The sequence below is a fragment of the Lithobates pipiens genome, unplaced genomic scaffold (assembly GCF_037356315.1).
Source record: "Lithobates pipiens isolate NorthernLeopardFrog02 unplaced genomic scaffold, aLitPip1_a1.2 Scaffold_8, whole genome shotgun sequence".
NCBI classification, from domain to species: Eukaryota; Metazoa; Chordata; class Amphibia; order Anura; family Ranidae; genus Lithobates; species Lithobates pipiens.
In genome coordinates this window covers 134,258,862-134,278,961 of record NW_027507903.1, presented here as the reverse complement: position 1 = coordinate 134,278,961, position 20,100 = coordinate 134,258,862, and the positions used below count along the sequence as shown (strand labels likewise).

Here is a 20,100-nt window from a genome sequence, read left to right as displayed (position 1 = left end):
TTAATGTGAGGAGCTCCCTGCACAGTGCCAATTACAGTTCGGAATCGGGAGCTCCTCTCAGCCACCCCTCCTATCGGAGAGTACAGGGGGCTCTCAAGGGCCCCCTACAGAAAGGGGCCCGATCGCCATGGCGAGCTCTGCAACCCCTATAATTCTGCCACTGCAACTACTGTACTTCTGGGTAATACACTGTCAGAGAAATACACAAAAGAGCACAGAAATATAATCATAAAGTGTGTCATATGATAATAATCTGATATGTTCATTTGTATAACTTATCTCAAATCATTGAAATAAACTTAAAAATAGTTGTCCACTTCTTGGTCTTAAGTGCAAAAGAGTCAGTTAAAAAAAAAACATTAGGGAGACATGCATGGGACAGACACAATAGTTTATTTACAACAAAATGATTCAAATACAAGGATTTAAAGGGAATTAGTCAGTACACATAACAAACTTTTTAAAAAGTTTTACCGTTTTTATATTAAAAAAAAATTTAAAACATAAAACTATTGTTACATATACAAGCGTTTTATCTTATAATATTGTTGTAATTTAGTCAGTAATATTATAATATACTTCCTAGCCTAAAGTCTTAAAGTGACACTAAATGATATCCTTAAAGCGGAGTTCCACCCACATTTTTTACTCCTTACCATGCAGCACTAATGTGCATCCTTAAAATGAATTGGCAATTTATTTATTTTTTTCCGTTCACTTACCTGATTTAAGCCTATATCAAATTTCACTTCCTCCTTTACTGGCTGCGGCTTAGGATGTCATTTCCGGTTTTGCATTGGCTTCTGGGAGATCTTGGTCAGCTTGGCATGGCACTGCTCCCGTAACATTTAACATTGGCGTTTATGGAAATCCTTGGTCAGCTTGGCATGGCACAGCTCCAGTTACATTTAATGTTGGCATCTATGGAGATTCTTGGTCAGCTTGGCAAGCTGACCAAGATTGCACCGCACTGCACATGTACGAGATTAGCAGGTGCATGCTGGGTAGCCAACATGCATGGAATCCAGGAAGAAGGACACTATGGCTTCAGATGGCCACACTGGAGATGGCCGCGCTGTACAGGAACTTCACAAAATAAGAAAATGATGCTGCACAGATAGAAAACTGGGCATAGTTTACAGCATACCTTTGTTACATTGCACGTGGCATGAGTATTCTATGGGTATTTTTATCTTAAAGAGGTGTTCTGTACAGAGATATGTAATTTCCTGCTTGTGTGATTGGCTTACTGATTTTCTCAGAAGTCTGCACTTAGATACAAATCATGGCCTTTTGTGATTAAACCCTTTATCTACTTGTGCTGTTTTATTTTCTGTTATAAATGTATCCTTTATAGCTATGGTTTAGTCCCCTTTTCAGAAATGTATCCACCCCTTTGAATGAATGAAATATTTGTATAGCACACAACCTGAACTGAATTGCCTCAAGGCGCTGTGACGAGCTTTGATCATCAGCTAGAAGAGGAAGGTCTTGAGTTTTTTCCTAAAAGCCAGGTGGTTTTCTTCCAGGCGGATGTTGATTTGTAGAGCATTCCATAGCCGAGGTCCTTGGACAGCGAATCTCCGATGCCCCTTAGATTTGTACCTAGTTTTGGGCACGAGGAGGAGGTTTTTGTTGGCTGATCGAAGACTGTAGATTGGTGTGTAATGATTAATTTTCTCAGCTAGGTATTGAGGAGCTTCTCTATGCACGCATTTGTGGGTGAGGCAGAGGGTCTTGAATGTGATCTGATTTTTTTATGGTTAACTAATGTAGGCTCCTCAAGGAAGGAGAGATTGATTCCCAGGGTTTTTTCCTGTTATCAGCCTTGCCGCTGTGTTTTGGATCAATTTTAATCGTGCAAGTTGATTTTGTGGTAATCCTATGTAAAGTGAGTTAATGATTGTTCCAACTACCACTGCTTTATCATTCTTTGGGATAAAAGGGATGAGTCTGCGTAGTAGATGTAGCAGATGGTGAGATCCACTGACTACTGCTCCTATTTGTGCATCCATTGACATTTGTGAGTCTAAAATAACCCCGAGACTCTTGGCCTTGGTCTTAGGGGAGATGGTCTGCCCAAAGACGGTGGGAGGAGTCCAGGAGGTTTTGGTTACAGAATTATGATTTGGGTGTCGGATAAGAAGCTCTGTCTTTGATTCATTGAGTTTGAGGGAGTTGGTGGTCATCAGGTCTTCTACTGGATTGAGGCAATTTTCTAGTTGTTGGTGGTGATTTTTTTTGTCCAGTGATGCGGAAATAAAGTTGAGTTTTGTCAGCGTACAAGTGGAAGCGAAGGTCTAAACATCTGATGATTTGGAGGAGTGGGCGGATGTAAATGTTGAAGAGAACTGGTGACAAAGGTGATCCTTGAGGGACTCTGCAGGTGACTGCCTGGGATTCAGAGAAGAATTTTTCTAGTTTCACCATTGGAGATCTGTTTCACCATTGGAGATCTGCGCCTTGGACTCTGGCTACTTCTGTGAGGCGGACGAGTAGAGTATTGTGGTCTACTGTATCAAACGCTGTGCTGAGGTCTAACAGTACCAGGAGACATGACTCTCCGTCATCCGTTGCTTCGAGGGCGTCATCCCAAATCTTAAGGAGTGCTGTTTCTGTGCCATGACCCGGGCGGAAGCCTGATTGCAGCAGATCTAGGAGTTTATGTGTATCCAGGTGGAGTTGTAACTGTTGTACTACAGCTTTCTCCATGATCTTTGAAATGGTGTTAAGGCTTGTAATTTGCCTACGGTTGTTAGGGTCCTGAGGGTCGAGGTTAGGTTTCTTTAGCAGAGGTTTGATGATGCCTTGTTTGAAGGTGCTAGGAACGATCCTTTGATTGAACCTGTCTTGTAGGCCCACTGTCAGGAGCCACTTATTGGATCCAATGAAAATGGAAGTGCCCTATTGATTGGATCAGGTAACCTAATTTTGCCCTACACTTACCTACCATTCTTTATAATTGTTACCACCTCTAGATGCGCCCCCACATCCACTTGTTTGGGACTAGGCTTGTGCAATTCGTTTCGTAACGAATCGAAATTCGGCCGAATTTTGCATCTTTCGGACATTCGGATGCATCCGAATGTCCGAATAAAAAAATAACAAATTACAATGAATACGAAAGAAATATAACGAATGAATTCGAATTAAGTCGACATGATTCGAAATGATTTCAACTGCATTCGAAATGATTTCAACTGCATTCGACATTATTTCAACCACATTCGAAAATATTTTGTGACCCAACTTTAGGGCCATGTATCTCGGTGTCACTTGGTGCTAGACACTTCAAATTTGGATATGTTGTAGTGCTAGTATTATTGTGTTTTCATACCAAATTTGGGGTTTCTAGCTATAAGTGACCCCGAGATATGTGGCCCCAAAATCGGATGGGTCGCAAAATGTTATTAGTTATTAGAGCAGAGAATAACATTTTGCGACCCGACTTTAGGGCCATGTATCTCGGTGTCACTTGGTGCTAGACACTTCAAATTTGGATATGTTGTAGTGCTAGTATTATTGTGTTTTCATACCAAATTTGGGGTTTCTAGCTATAAGTGACCCCGAGATATGTGGCCCCAAAATCGGATGGGTCGCAAAATGTTATTAGTTATTAGAGCAGAGAATAACATTTTGCGACCCGATTTTGGGGCCACATATCTCGAGGTCACTTATAGCTAGAAACCCAAAATTTGGTATGCAAACACAATAGTACTAGCACTACAAAATATCCAAATTTGGAGTTTCTAGCACCAAGTGACCCCGAGATACATGGCCCTAAAGTCGGATCACAAAATATTTTCGAATGTGGTTGAAATAATGTCGAATCATGTTGAAATCATTTCGAATCCGGTAGAAATATTTTCGAATTTGGTTGAAATATTTTCGAATGTGGCCGATTTTTCGAATTCGGTAGAAAACTAAACGAAATCCGAAAACGAATTTAAGGAAGTTAACGAATATAACTAAACGAAATTAATGAATTAACGAATTAAAACAAAACGAAACTAAACAAATTTTTTCCTTTTGCACATGTCTATTTGGGACCTGGGAGTTAGCTGCTACTTTCTGCCTGCCTTAGTTCTTTACTTTTTGAATACATTGTAAGTATTTAATCACATCCTTGGTGTCCAGATTGCTTATATATAGTGTTTTTTTATTTACATATGTGTTGGTACTACTGAAAGTTTAACAAGCTCCTGAAAAAGCTTGTTTGTCGTGAAACACATGTTAAGCAGCATATGGAACTTGACTTTATCATCCCTGAATACTGTTGCCCCTAACCATATGTGTGTAGGGTACCTACTACTCATTTCTATTCCAACTGGGTAGTCTTTCCTATATCAGGAGTGTTAGTTGTACCAGTTACCTATTGGTATATAAATGCTAACAAGCATGTATTTTTAATTTCGTCTTACATTTTATGTTTTATGACTAAGAAAACATTTGAATTTTAACTATTTTGTAATTGTGGTGCCATTTAAAGTTCATCCTCTTTTTGCCAACCCAATACTAAGATACAAATCAGATTTGGAGCATCACCTGCAGATATCCCCTGAGATACTCTCAAAGTGAAATCTCATCTAAAGGGATGCAGACCCTGCCATTTTCTCCATTAGAGCCTTGCATGTACAGCAGCTGAATGATAATTATAAAACCACTCCCATTAGATTCATTGTGCACATCGACACAGGCAAACAGCTATATCGTCAGAATAACAAAAGGTAGGAATCTGCAAAGAAGTTCGTTAAAATCCTTGCAATGTACATAGATCACGCATAGGGGATTTATAAAAAAATTTTTAAAGAAAAGTGGAGTTACGCTTTAAGAATAAATAATTGAATAGATTATATTTTTTTTAAAACCAGAGTTTAGTGTCACTTTAAATTCCTGTCTGTATAGATCATTCAATCAACATGTACAAGGGGAAAGTATTAAAACAAATCCAATCCTCTATATTCTTATTACAAGCTGAAATCCAAACACAAAGGTATCATGATTAGGCTAAAATTTGTATTATTATTATTATTATTATTATTATATTGTAATAGTTTATTTACAGTGGACAAATGCAATCCCTATCTATTTGTTCATGCCTAGTGTATCTCAAAGTTACAACCAAATTCAAAACAAATCTGAAGCCGGTACATTATTGGTGCAGAACATTTATCCCTTATTGACAGAGTAATAATAGATATCATAGCACTGCATTGCTTTAGCTTCCAGCTTCACTGTATTTGAAGATATTCCTCCCTCGCAAATTCTTTTTGGGATAAGGGCTTCCTGGCTACTGTGATTAAGAACAGCAAGCCCAGACCGCAAAAAGCTTTGAGAGAGACAAAGAAGTGATGATGGTGTAAAGATGTCCTCTGTGTTTTTAAACCTTGAATCTGTAAAGACAATATTAATTATATATAATATATATGCTTCCACTTTCCCAATGTAAATTTTCACTTTCAGGAAAAGTACATTTTTGCCCAAGATCTTTGTGGGGGATTGAGACAGTGGACAGGAGGAGTGATGGTGGTGAGTTAATTACTGAATTACTGGAACCATGTCCTATGGTCTGATGAAAGCAAGATAAACTTATATGGTTCAGATGGTGACAAGTGTGTGTGACAGCAACCAGGTGAGGAGTACAAAGACAAGTGTGTCTTGCCTACAGTCAAGCATGGTGGTGGGAGTGTCATGGTCTGGGGCTGCTTCAGTGCTGCCTGCACTGGGGAGCTACAGTCCATTGAGGGAACCATGAATGCCAACATATAGTGTGACATACTGAAGCAGAGCACGATCCCCTCCCTTCAGAGACTGGGCCACAGAGCAATATTCCAACATAACACACCTCCTAGGTGACCGCTGCCTTGCTATAGAAGCTGAGGGTGAAGGTAATGGACTGGCCAAGAATGTCTTCAAACCTAAACCCTATTGAGTATCTGAGGGGCATCCTCAAATGGAAAGTGGAGGAGCGCAAGGTCTCTAACATCCACCAGCTCTGTGATGTCGTCATGGAGGAGTGGAAGAGGACTCCAGTGGCAAACTGTGAAGCTCTGGTGAACTCCATGCCCAAGAGGGTTAAGGCAGTGCTGGAAAATAATGGTGGTCACACAAACTATTGACACTTTGGGCCCAACTAGGACATTTTCACTTAAGGGTGTACTCACTTTTGTTGCCAGCGGTTTAGACATTAATGGTTGTGTGTTAAGTTATTTTTAGGGGACAGCACATTTACACTGTTATACAAGCTGTACACTCACTACTTTACATTGCATAAAAGTGTAATTTCTTCAGTGTTACATGAAAAGATATAATAAAATATTTACAAAAATGTGAGGGGTGTACTCACTTTTGTGAGATACTGTATATATTCGTCACTATGCAAGACTCACCTGTGCTTTCTCACCAGCTGGACATGTGAGGTGTTGCTCGCTTGCTGGCAAGTTGCAACTTACATTCTGCTGTGTTTTCATCACCTAGACAGTAAAGGAGTGAAACAAGAAAGAAGGTGAGTGTTTGCCTTGCACATTATGATCCTGTTGCATGCAAGCTCTCATAGGTCTGAATTTTTTACATCACTGAAATGTTGTACACTGCCTGCAGTTCTAGAATAATTGCACCAGGTGAGCAGTCATATTTATTTATTTATTTAATACTGATACTTATATAGCACCAACAATTTACACAGCACTTCACCTTCACATCAGTCCCTGCCCTCTAGGAACTTAGAATCTAACAGTACTGGATTTAGCCTGTCTGATCTGGGTGTGCATTAAAAAAGTCATTGGGCATACTGTCAACTGGTGCATGGGAGCTTTGTGAACTGGGAGTTTGTATTGCTATCTCGTTCAGGGGCTGCTGTGCCTGCTCTTCAACCAAAAAAATCAAACTGCTAATGTGTTCTAGCAAAGAAAACAAACTAGGGCACTGGAAAATCATAGCAGGCCTCAAATGTGGTCCTCTACACTTCTAGAGGACTGCAAAATAGCAGCACATTTTTGTAGCTTTTTATTTGCAATGTGTCGCAATGCACACTGAAGTTGCAGTATTGGTGTCAGTAATAATGACCAACACTGGTGTCAGTGGCCTCAATAATTAGTGGAAGTACTAAAAACGTTAACATAGACACATTAGTGGTCAGTACACATGACCGGACTTTCCAGCAGGCTAAGTCCGACGGTATTCCCGACGGACTTTCCGAACAGACTTGGCCACACATGAATGGACTAAAACCATTCGAAAGTTCATTTGTATTGAACATGATGATGTAAATGGACTAAACAAGGAAGTTCAATAGCCAGTAGCCAATGGCTGCCCTTGCGTCATATTTGGTCCGTTGGACTAGCACACAGACAAGGGTTTTCCCGATTTTAGTCCGTCAGAATTGAGTCCATCGGATAGATTTTAAACATGTTCTATTTCTAGGTCCGTCTGATTTATTTTAATTTTTTTGGGGGAAAAACAATCGGAAAGACGCATGTACACAGCATAAGAGTTAACCCCACCCAGCATTGAGAGTCAGTGACAGTTAACACCCCCACATTGGGGGTCATGTCTAGTTAACCCTTCCTTCTCCTCTGTATTGGTGGTTATGGCAGTAAAAGTTAATCCCATCTCCCTCTGCATTGGTGGTCATAGCAATTAAAGTGTTATCCCCCCCCCCCGTATTGGTGGCAATGGCAGTGAAAGTGTTAACTTCCAACATTCCCCCTTGATATCAGTGGTCATTGGGGATAAGCCCGATATTCGAGTCGAACGTAAGTTAGACTCAAACCTCTGTTTGGCAAATTTACAACATTATGGGGCGTTTGTGGCAAATTTGAGTGCTGTGGAATGCCCCATAATGCACTGCGAGATAGCGTCTAATGATTGGCCAAAGCATGCATCCTTCAGGTCTGGTATGGATTTTAAAGAGAACCCCACACCAAAAAAAAAATAAAAATAGAGTGGGGCCCCGCCCCCCCAAATCCATACCAGGCCCTTCAGGTCTGGTACGGATTTCAAGGGGAAACTCGTGCCAAAAAAAAAAAAATGGCGTGGGGTCCCCTCAAAATCCATGCCAGACCCTTATCTGAGCACACAACCTGGCATGCCGCAGGAAAAGGAAGGGGGAGGAGAGAGCGCCCCCCTCCTGAACAATAGCAGGCCACATCCTCTCAACATGGGGAGGGTGCTTTGGGGCTCTTGTCCCCATGTTGATGGGGACAAGAGCCTCATCCCCACAACCCTTGGCCCCCCTTTAACAAGGGGGCCCCCAGATCCCGGGGTAGGGGTACATTGTACGCTGCTCTGTCTCCATGCTGGAGAGAACTCCACGCACAGTACAGTCTCTCTACTAGAGCACAGAGATTGTTCCAGCATCCAGCACCCCGCTGCTACTCTGCAGTGAGACTGGTGCCCAAGAGTCCACGGGCCACACATAAAGGATCATCAGGCCACATGTAAGGCACCAGGGAACTAGGTAATAGTAGCTGAACAAAGCAAACCAGCACGTGTACAGACTTTTTCAGTTTCTCTCCCCCTCATTTTTTAATTATCTTTACAAAGTTCAGTCCCCCGCTCCATTTTTGGTCTCTCTAAAACCCAACTCCCCCTCTGTTTTCCAAAGTTTAGTCCCCCCCCCCTCCCCACCTGCAATTTTTTGCCGTTTCCAAAATCCAACTCCCCTTCTCAATTTTTGAGATCCCCCCTCTTCTTTTTTTTTTTTTGTCTCTTCAAAGTCCCTGCCCTTGCTACCTCTCCCTCTTTTTTGTCTCTATAAAGTCCAACCTCCCCCCTTTCTGTTTTTTTGCCTCTCTAAATTCCAGTCCCCCATTTTTTGTCTCTATTAAGTGCAGGCCCCTTCCCCTCCTGTTTTATTTTTAGCTCTCCAAAGTCCACCATATCCTCCTCTAAAGTCCATTACCATTTCTTCCTCTTGCGTCTCACCTCTCTCATTGCAGTGCAACTTTGTGCATTTAAAGCACAAACAAATGCACCTTACTGTACTTCTCTTCACTGCACTACACTGCTCATAGGATAACCTGGATTTTGGACTGTGTGCACTTGAGGTACAGTCAAAAATGCATCCTACTACATCTGGAGTGGATGGGTCCTAAACGGCACATAGTTGATGAGTAGGGCAGCATCCCACAATTTGTTCACAGGTCAGACTCTGCTGTATCGCATAGGTGCAGCAGCCAGCTTTGTGCTTGGACTCTGGAGAACTGTGCAGAGCAAGCTATATCTGGTGGGACTCAGGGGATCCCTGTGTGGCAGTGCAGGTAGGAGGAGCCCAGTGCGCCAACCACAATATCAGTAGCAGCCTGGGAGGGGGGCATGACTGAAATCTGGGGGGAGGCACAGCCCACCCAAGTACCCCGGTAGATCTGCCCATGCAATCTAAGGTATATATCACACATGCATACATACACATACTAGGGCCAATTTGGGCAGGAGCCACGTAACTTAAAGGCCTTTGGAGTGTGGGAGGAAACCAAAGCATCTGGAGTAAACCCACAGGGAATGCATGCAGAGTTCAATCAGACAGTGTCCTGATGTACCAATTGCTAAGTTGCTGTGTTGTTCCATGTCACTTTCTGGTTAAAGAAAATTCACAAAGCTAAATCACCAGGATACGGAGACAGTTATTTACAGGCAAGTCTAATGAGATTTGAAAAAAAAAAAAAACAGTCACATTCTCTTCTACTCCTGATGCATCTTGCCATATGTAGGAAAATACTTTGCTCATTACATGATCAAATAAATGAAAATCTCACTGTGTGTCATGTGAACAACCACATCTGTTTTTTGTGGTTGTAGGAGTGTTAGGAAATTATATCCAGTTTGCTTTTAGTCTCTACTGAAGGTCGACAATAAAAAAAAGTGTCACCCAATGCTGCCTGGCAAAACTGGGCATTGTGCAAGGCTGGAAGCATTCATTTCAGAACGTTTGGGTCCTCAGTTATATGGCCAGCCTAAGTATAAGTATGTTATGTGTTTGGGTGTGAAGCTACCTGTTTTTTTTTTTTTTTTTTAAATGAATGAAATTTCTGCATGCATTGCTCACAAATTCAAATTGGTGGAGTAGGCCAAGTGAGCATGCTTGATGTGGCTACCAATAGTCTCTCAGCAGGTCCTCAGTATCTGTCTCTCCAAATATTTATATGAGCCTAAAAATCAATATCCATTTGCACAATCATGCTGTAAATATGTGCAAACATATTGCAAGCCTGACAACCAAAATAATTGTATGAAGTATACAAATCATGACTGTTCTCTTGGGAAAGGAAGGATCGGAGTTATGTGATTACAGTATCCCATCTTCATTTTGCACCGTCTATTGATTAAGGAGATTAGATGCTAGTTGCCAACCAAGGGATGCAGTAGTGTGGACAGAAAAAAGTGGATGTCATAAAAACATCACAGATTTTATTTTTCTGCCTCTTAGAACCAGTTAGCACCGTTTGAATCCCAAACACATTTTTACATAGTGAAGGTTGTTTTCTCCTTAAAACTGCAATGGGATCCAGTGTTAAAGAAATAGATCAGTAGTTCTGTACTACCCACCTCCATTTCCATAGTTGTTGTATGTCTATATTCCTGTTACAATTGTGCAAGGTATCTGAATATGACTATGCAGTCCAATAAGTATTAAAAATAACCCCCGTCTTCAACGTTGCCAGGACCCGGCAATGGGGGCACATATGTCCCATTTCCAGTGGCGCCCACATTTTAGGGTTATGTGGGATTCCTTGCATAGCTGTAAATTACCATACTGACCTTGGGTGCAAAGCAGTGCAGAGCTGAAAATGGTTTTCCTGGTGTCCTCCTTGACTCTGATGTGTCCCAGGGCACCGCCAAGAGTAAGCATAGGACTTCAATTTACTAATGCCAGACACTGCTCTGCATCTAAAGTCTGGTGAGTGTTTTACACAGAAGAAGAAAGGGGATAGATTTATCCTGGGGGGGGGGGATTTTTGCCTGAGAGTGGGAAGAGGGAAGGGGGAGATTTGAGCTGAAGAAGTGGATTTTTGTTTGGGTGGGGAGAGAAGAGGGAAGAGGGAAAGAGGAGAATAAAGGAAGATTAATAATATATTCAATAATTAACACAAATTAGGAATGACATTGAAAATTCTCCTAGAAGACTGATATCAGGAATTCAGAAGGAAGCTTCTGTAGTGTGCCATCAAATTATCATTCACATGGACAGAAAAAATGCTGCATTTAGATTTTTATTTTCTGCATGACTCCACGTAAAATGCACACCTCATACTCACATTTATGCACGTTTAAACGTGTTTATAAGCATATGTGGTTAAAATCTGCAGCTGTCCTACTTTTGTGTGTGCGACTCAACGCAGCGTACAATTTCATAGGTAGATGCAGCTATGTATATGGGCTCATTGATAACTAGGTTTGCATTTACATGCATACAAAACTATCTGCTGTACGCATCTGAAAGTATCTAAAAGCAGTTAGTATGAACCTTTTGCATGCACCCTGTGAAAGGCATAAAGGCCCTGGTCATATACAGTGCCTCAGAGACATATTTATTATTTGCTCATATCTTGTTTAATAAACTACCCTTCACATTCAACTGTCAGCAGTTGGTGTATCATGTTAACAGAATCTTCCTGTGGATTAAGGATAAGCCGAACACCCCCCTGTTCGGTTCGCACCAGAACCTGCGAACAGACCTAAACTTCGTGTGAACTTTAGAACCCTATTAAAGTCTATGGGACTCGAAAGTTCACAATCTAAAGTGCTAATTTTAAAGGGTAATATGTAAGTTACTGTCCTAAAAAGTGTTTGGGGACCCGGGTCCTGCCCCAGGGGACATGGATCAATGCAAAAAACTGTTTTAAATACGGCAGTTTTTTCAGGAGCAGTGATTTTAATAATGATTAAAGTGAAACAATAAAAGTGTAATATTCCTTTAAATGTTGTACCTGGGGGGTGTCTATAGTATGCCTGTGAAGGGGCGCATGTTTCCCGTGCTTAGAACTGTCCCTGCACAAAGTGTCATTTCGCAAGGAAAAAAAAGTCTTTTAAAATCACTTTCCATTGTCTGCTCCCGTAATACAGAGAACACTCAATGAGTGTTCTCTGTATTAGCCGACAATTCATTGATTGATAAAACATTTTTTTTAAAAAGCGTAGGGGTTCCCCTAAATTCAATTACCAGGTGCGTTACATCAGAGGGGGTACATACGTCGCTGGGGAACCCCATGGCTTCCCTCATCAGTGTCAGGGGGGGGGCGGGGTCAGGTGATGGGTGGCCCCGCCCTCCCAATATAAGAAAGGTCAGCGCTGGGATCCCCGCAGTGTCTCCGCAGTGGAGACAGAAGACGGATGCATGTATGGACAACGCTGGACTGAAAATCACCCGTCGCTGGATCAGATCAGCCATCGCTGGGCCCTGGAGAGATGATCATCCATCGCTGGATAGCAAGAGTGGATTACCACTGCTGGAATCTTTATTTTTTTATTTTTAATAAAGGAATTTTTCAAAAGTGTGTTTGTCTTATTTAACCATTTTTACACTTTCTTTGTGAAATGGTAGGGGTAATTTTGTACCCCCTTACCATTTCACAAACAGGGGGGGCGGGATCTGGGGGTCCCCTTGTTAAAGGGGGCTTCCAGATTCTGATAAGCCCCCCGCCCGCAGACCCCCACAACCACTGGCCAGGGTTGTGGGGATGAGGCCCTTGTCCACATCAACATGGGGACATGGTGCTTTGAGGGGTCACAGACCCCCAAAGCATCCTCCCAATGTTGAGGGCATGTGGCCTGGTACGGTTCAGGAGGGGGGGCGCTCTCTCGTCCCCCCCCCTCTTTTCCTGTGGCCTGCCAGGTTGCGTGCTCGGATAAAGCACAGTAACTTGCATATTTAGCCTTTAAAATTTGCATTTTAGTTTTCTCCCATAGACTTGTACAGGGTGTTCCGGCTTTTCGAATTTCCTGCAAACAGCCCAAATTGTTCACTGTTCGCTGAACAGGCAATATTCGAGTCGAACATGAGTTCGACTCGAACTCAAAGCTCATCCCTACTGTGGATTATGTGTAATAGAAAGGAAACTTGATGGTATATTTATAAGAATTCTATGTGCTAATGCCTGAAGAATTTGTTCATCTGTCAATAATAATTGCTGTAATCTGTCCATGTTTATTTCTTATGATCGTCAGTTCCATCTAGTGGCCATAATGCAGTATTTTCCTGAAATACCTCAATCTGGAAAATACCACATTATTGCCAATAGATAAAGCTGACGATGATAGGAAATGAACATATTTCTTTTAATAAATAGGCCCCCAAGTATTTTTTATAGTTTTTAGTAATACATGTCAAAGTGACCAGCTTAATGTAAACAGTGACCTCAATGTGTGTTATTTTTAAAAAAAAACTATCTTCATTCCTGTTTGCAATTATCTATATACAATGAGGGGCAGTCATATTTGATCATTACATGTAGAGGTTTTTTTTGTACTTTTGCGGCTCCTCCTGCTAGTCCATAGCTCCTAACTGTCCCTGATTTTGAGAGACTATCACTGATTTGGAGCAATGTCCCTCTGTCCCTCTTCCCCCCTCATTTGTCCCTCATTGTAGTCTGATCCATATAGCTGTATATAAAATGCACTTTTTACCTTTCAAAAAGTGTTTCCCAGTGCTAAACCTTTCAACCAAATTCTAAATTGCTGCATTTGTACATTTTAAAAGCCAATATAAAGGAATAGTAGTGGTAAAAAAAAGCCCTTGTGGATTTAATTGACCTTTTTTTGGGCTAATTCTCCTTTAAAGGGGTGTGGCAGGGGCGTGTCTTATGCCTACATACGTTTGCTGGTAGGTGTCCCTCATTCCCATCTCAAAATGATGGGAGGTATGCTAGTCTACCAGAGGTTGTCTGAAAACAACAGATCAGAGCAGTTTCTTTATGATTGTTGGTCAGAGATTACATAGTATAAGCTACAACTACAAATGGTGGAAGCTTGGGGGCTGCAGTTTACTTTTTAATTATGTTACAAAATCATTACTTTTAACTCAATAATTGTTGTTTTTTTCCCCTAATCCTGTGATTTGGTGGTGCTTCCCTTACATATTCATGTAAATTGTAATGACAGAACAGTTTAAAACTAAAATTCTCCATAGATGGATCAAAATTCATCCAGTGCTTGCTGAACCGTATGAATTATGATCCATGTGTAGTTGTTCTCTATATGAAGATGTCATCACCACTCACCATAATCAGTGTATATCTTTTAGCACATTCTGTTCCAATGAATTAAATAACTTTGTTCCAATGAACATTTTGTTCCAATGAATCAATAAAATCAGGTCCCATTACTGTACCTGAATGTGACATTTTGGCTTTTCGGCAATTGCACTCTGTACAGAAAGCGTCTGTAACAAATTCTAGGATATTGCAGATACTTCACATTAATAAGAAGCACAAAAAGACACAATTGGCCTCTGGCAAGACCTAAAGTGGTAGTAAACTCTGTTTTATTATTTTTACTTATATGTACCGTTTAGGAGATATTCTAGCAAGCAGCAGCCAGGGATGTCAGCGGTGCATGCAGAAGAAACTGAAGGCTGAGTTTTGATCCATGTGTAGCTGTTCTTGTTTGACAGAGATTTCTGTTGAACAGGAATGATAGAAAACTCTTGTTGATCAGTGTCTGCAGCCACTGATTAACCACTTAAGGACCGCCCAGTCGTGGGTCGGGAGCGTGCCGCTGGCGGCACGCTCCCGACTCGGTCCTGTGCTCCGTGACCGTTGCCGCAGGACCAGCGGACCCGATCGCCGCTGGTGTCCTGCAATCGGGTCACAGAGCTGAAGAACAAGGAGAGGTCTGTGTAAACCTCTCCCCGTGCTTCCCTCTGTGGCTGTCACCGATTGTCTGTTCCCTTTTATAGGGAAGGACGACCAGTGACATGACATGCCAGTCCACGCCCCCCTACAATATAAAAAAACACATAACATCATACATAACACCTACACTGCCCCCTAGTGGTTATCTCCTTCACTGCCAGTGTCATTTACACAGGAATCAGTGCATTTAAATAGCACTGATTGCTGTATAAATGACAATTGTTCCAAAAATGTGTCAAAAATGTCCGATGTGTCCGCCATAATGTCGCAATCACAATAAAAATCACTGATTGCCGCCCTTACTAGTAAAAAAAAATAATAAAAATGCTATAAAACTATCCCCTATTTTGTAAACACTATAACTTTTGTGAAAACCAATCAATAATCGCTAATGTTTACCAAAAATATGTAGAAGAATACGTATCAGCCTAAACTGAGGAAAAAAAATGTTTTTTTATATATTTTTGGGGGAAATTTATTATAGCAAAAAGTAAAAAATAATGCGTTTTTTTTTTCAAAATTGTCGCTCATTTTTTTGTTTATAGTGCAAAAAAAAAAAATGCAGGGGTTATCAAATACCACCAAAAGAAAGCTCTATTTATGGGGAAAAAAGGACGCCAATTTTGTTTGGGAGCCTTGTCACATGACCGTGCAATTGTCAGTTAAAGCGACGCAGTGCCGAATCGCAAAAAGTGGTCTGGTCTTAAGCCAGCATAATGGTCCGGTCTGAAAGTGGTTAAAAGTATTGTTTTCAGCCTGTGTTTCTGTCCTCAATGGTTATTCTGCTGGTACTCTTGTGTGTCTTTGAGACAGATTCTACAATAATATACACCCATTATTTATCACATTGGATTTCTGATACATGTTACCTTATCTCCTACCCTTTAGCGTAACCACAAAAATGATGGGGCCTAGCTGTGTCTGGGAGCTCTGGTCGGCAGCATGTAAGAGCCATCCAGAATACAAGAAGAGCCTTTTTTATTCTGTATTAGATAACTAAATCATTCTTCACACTTGTCTGCTGCTCTATACAAAGATGTCATCACCATTTACTATTATCCGTATATATCTTTTAGCACATTTTGTTCCAATCAATCAAATAACTGGGAGAGAAGACCACATTACCTGGATGTGAAATTTTGCCTTTTGGCTTTTCAGAAATCGCATTCTCTACAGAAAGTGTCCATTCCTGCAGTTTATATAGGGCAATAAAATAGCGTTTTTTTTTAAAGGTAAGTCAGTGAAGCAAAGAAACACAAATTATTAGTACAGCTTAAGCAGTAAAACATAACAAATTCTAGGATATTGCAGATATTTCACATAAAAAAGAACAAAAAGACACAACTGTCCTTTGGCAAGACTTAAATAGTAAACCTTGGAACATAAAATGCTTAACTAAAGCCCGTGTGCCATCTCTTGCCCAGAATTTATGGGGAAACCAGGGAATGGAAAAGCAAAACTAGAAAATTAGTAACAGCACTTGAAAGTGTGAATATTCTGAAATATTATTTGTAGTTTTAAAACTGAAAAAAGTACAAGGAGCTGTTAAAAAGAACTTTAAGAGAGCTATCTTGCATCCAGTAAAATCTAGATGATTAAAGAAAGTATTTTAATGATTATTGCAGCCAATGTAATGCTGACAGATTCAGAAGACACAAGTGAATGCAAACACAATGCAAGCTGTGTAAGTACTGGGATTGGTATCAGAAACTTGCAGTCTCCTGTACAGCCAAGCTCAGATTGGGAGAGAGAGAAGCAGCACAATGAGCAAGTGAGTTATGCTGCAGTGTTCATGTGCTAACTACTAACATGCTACTAAAACTGAAGAGTGCATAATCCGGTGCAGCTGTGCATGGTAGCCAATCAGTTTCTAACTTCAGCTTGTTCAATTAAGCTTTAAAAAAATTCCTGGAAGCTAATTGGTTTCTAGGCAGAGCTGCATCAGATTATGCACTCTTGCACTGCTTTTTCTTTCGCTGTTCAGTCACAGGCTGAGGGTCAGACAAGATTTGTTCTGCAGCCAAAAAAAGGTCTTCAGGCCTGCCAAACATGCTGTGTGGCAGAGCTCTTAAAACTTCAAAATTGGATAGACAGGAATAAAAATCCTTTAACAGGTAAAAAAAAAAACCTCCCCATTATGCATTTCATGAAAGTATTTAGCCAATTGTATGGAATTCAGCTATAAAGACATCAATTAATGTTTTTACATACTGTACTATGTTATAAGTTAATCAATATGCGCAGCCTGAAAAAACAAAAAGCAAGTTTAAAATTAAAATTTTTGTACTCACCATAAAATCCTTTTCTTGGATCATTCTGGATCACAGTATTCAGAGACAATTGGATTATTCTGCAGCCTACAGGAGGATTTGCACACTAGCAAACAAAAAAAAGCGACCAGTCTGATGTAATCCCTCTCACTCCCAGCATGCCTTAGTTTTGTAACAAGTAGTGCTGAAAGCAAGTCCATAAACACAGGCCTATGAAATCCAAGAAAATGACTACAATGAGTACAAAAATCCAATTTTCTTGACTAAAAAATGCGTCAACCTTGGTCAGTTAACCTTTCTAAATAAAGACACAAAGCTGCATGACATGGGTTTAAATGGCCACAGCAGGCCCTTTTTTTTTTTAAACAAATGAATAATTAACATCAATAAAAACAAATGAACGATGCAACCAGGAAGGGGTCTTTGGGTGCTCTTATGTCACAGTTTATAACTGTAGTCGTACATGTCCTCAGCAGCACCCCATCTGGCTTGAAGATATTACGACCTCACACCTTCTTACATTTCCTCCCAGGAGACCTAGCTACTGCGATAACCACCAATAACCAACCAGGTGGGAGCACAATACCCTAGATGGGCCCCCAATTTTGTAACAATATAGTTACACTCTGACCCGCTAAACTGCTATGACAATGATTCCCCCTTTTTTTTAAATAAGGACTTGCCTATAAATTCATAACCCAAAATAGTAACCCAAGACCCCAAATATCCCAGTAATCCAAAATACAGGACGGGAGGGTGAGAAGTTTCCGCTTTACCTGAACTGCCTGGAATGAACACCCAGCATCCATTGCACGAAACACCCTTGCGGCTCCTCCCTGCCCATCTGACCTTCAGCCTCCAATAAGGTAAGAACTATGCCCCTTCACCACTAAATTGACAGGATTTAACCTTTCTCGTAAATGTTCCTCACTTTAGTCATGCCGACCCTCCTTACATTCTCTTCCCTGGGTTGTACTTCCTTGTTACACTATTCAGATACAATTAGGATGGCCAGAGGCATCCCAACTGGGAGGTGGGCTACCAGACCTACTATAAAGAACAAAAATCTGAAATACCTTACACCCACAGCTGGCACATCTGAACAACCACTTGGTAAAACTTAGAAAATGTGTAAATAGAAAACAAAGTGGTAGCCTTGCATATCTGGGAAACAGTTGCTTTTCATATGCCTGCTGAGCAGCAAGGCATTGCAGCCAAAATGTTCTACATCTTTACTAATATAATGCAGGAAATAAGACAGGAGATATTCAAAACCTGTCTCCACAGTAGGGATGAGCTTTATGTTCAGGTCGAGCATGAGTTAGACGGGAACATCGGGTGTTCGCCCGTTCGTCGAAAAAAAAAAAACATGGGGCATTTGTGTCAAACTTGAGCGTCACGTAATGCCCCATAATGCACTGCGAGATTGCAATGCATTGCTGTATGATGACTGGCCTACATGCTTTGGCCAATCCTAGCGCCCTCAGCTAAGAGAGACATAATTGGCCAAAGGCAGGGTGCCTTTGGCCAATTATGGCTCAAGGGGAATAAGTTCATGCCCCACACTATATAAGGCCGCCTGCATGTTGGCCCTGTGTAGTGTGTTGTTGGCGTGGAGGGAGAGAGAGTGTGATTTAGATTGAGCAGGCAGGCAGGTTATTCAGTTAGCTGCAGTGTATTAAAAAATATATATATATATATATATATATATATATATATATATATATATATATATATATATATATATATATATGTCAGTCTCATATATACAGTATCTTCAAAAAAGTGAGTACACCCCTCACATTTTTGGAAATATTTTATTATATCTTTTCTTTTCATGTGACAACATTTAAGAAATTGCACTTTGCTACAATGCAAAGTAGTGAGTGTACAGCTTGTATAACAGTGCAAATATGCTATCCCCTCAAAATAACTCAACACACAGCCATTAATGTCTAAACCGCTGGCAACAAAAGTGAGTACACCCCTAAGTGAAAATATCCAAATTGGACCCAAAGTGTCAATATTTTGTGTGGCTACTATTATTTTCCAGCAATGCATTAACCCTCGTGGGCATGGAGTTCACCAGAGCTTCACAGGTTGCCACTGAAGTCCTCTTCCACTCCTCCATGACAAAATCATGGAGCTGGTGGATGTTAGAGACCTTGCGCTCCTCCACCTTCTATTTGAGGGTGCCCCACAGATGCTCAATAGGGTTTAGGTCCGGAGATATGCTTGGTCAGTCCATCACCTTTACCCTCAGCTTTTTTAGCAAGGCAGTGATCATCTTAGAGGTGTGTTTCAGGTCTTTGTGTTGGAATACTGTCCTGTGGCCCAGACTCTGTAGGGAGAGGATCATGCTCTGCTTCAGTACGTCACAGTACATTTTGGCATTCATGGTTCTCATTAAACTGTAGCTCCCCAGTGCCCACAACACTCATGCAGCCCCAGACCATGACACTCCCACCACCATGCTTGACTGTAGACAAGACACACTTGTCTTTGTACTCCTCACCTGGTTGCCGTGACACATGCTTGACACCATCTGAACCAAATAATTTATCTCTGTCTCATCAGACCACAGGACATGGTTCCATTAATCCATGTCCTTAGTCTACTTGTCTTCAGCAAACTGTTTGCGGGCTTTCTTGTGCATCATCTTTAGAAGAGGCTTCCTTCTGGGAAGACAGCCATGCAGACCAATTTGATGCAGTGTGCCATGTATGGTCTGAGCAATGACAGGCTGACCCCCTTCAACCTCTGCAGCAATTCTGGCAGCACTCATACACCTATTTCCCAAAGACAACCTCTGGAAATGATGCTGAGCATGTGCATTCAACTTCTTGGGTCAACCATGGCAAGGCCTGTTCTGAGTCAAACCTCTCCTGTTGAACCGCTGTATGGTCTTGGCCACCGTGCTGCAGCTCAGGGTCTTGGCAATCTTCTTATAGCCCAGGCCATCTTTATGTAGAGCAACAATT

The 20,100-nt window shown here is 41.2% G+C and overlaps 1 long non-coding RNA gene across 3 annotated transcripts in view; it reads right to left on the bottom strand.

Moving 5' to 3' along the window:
- Positions 1-374: 374 nt before the first annotated feature.
- The window catches only part of LOC143962992 (uncharacterized), a 93,802-nt gene continuing 74,076 nt past the window's right edge, over positions 375-20,100 (bottom strand). Inside the window, exons 3-6 of one of the 3 annotated variants that reach the window (XR_013270852.1) lie at positions 17,141-17,329; positions 15,975-16,038; positions 6,390-6,473; positions 375-5,393 (exon numbers count right to left, since the gene is read on the bottom strand). This is a non-coding gene — a long non-coding RNA (uncharacterized LOC143962992). The remainder of the gene's footprint in view (positions 5,394-6,389; positions 6,474-15,974; positions 16,039-17,140; positions 17,330-20,100) is intronic. The other 2 variants (XR_013270853.1, XR_013270854.1) reach the window with 2 other exon arrangements.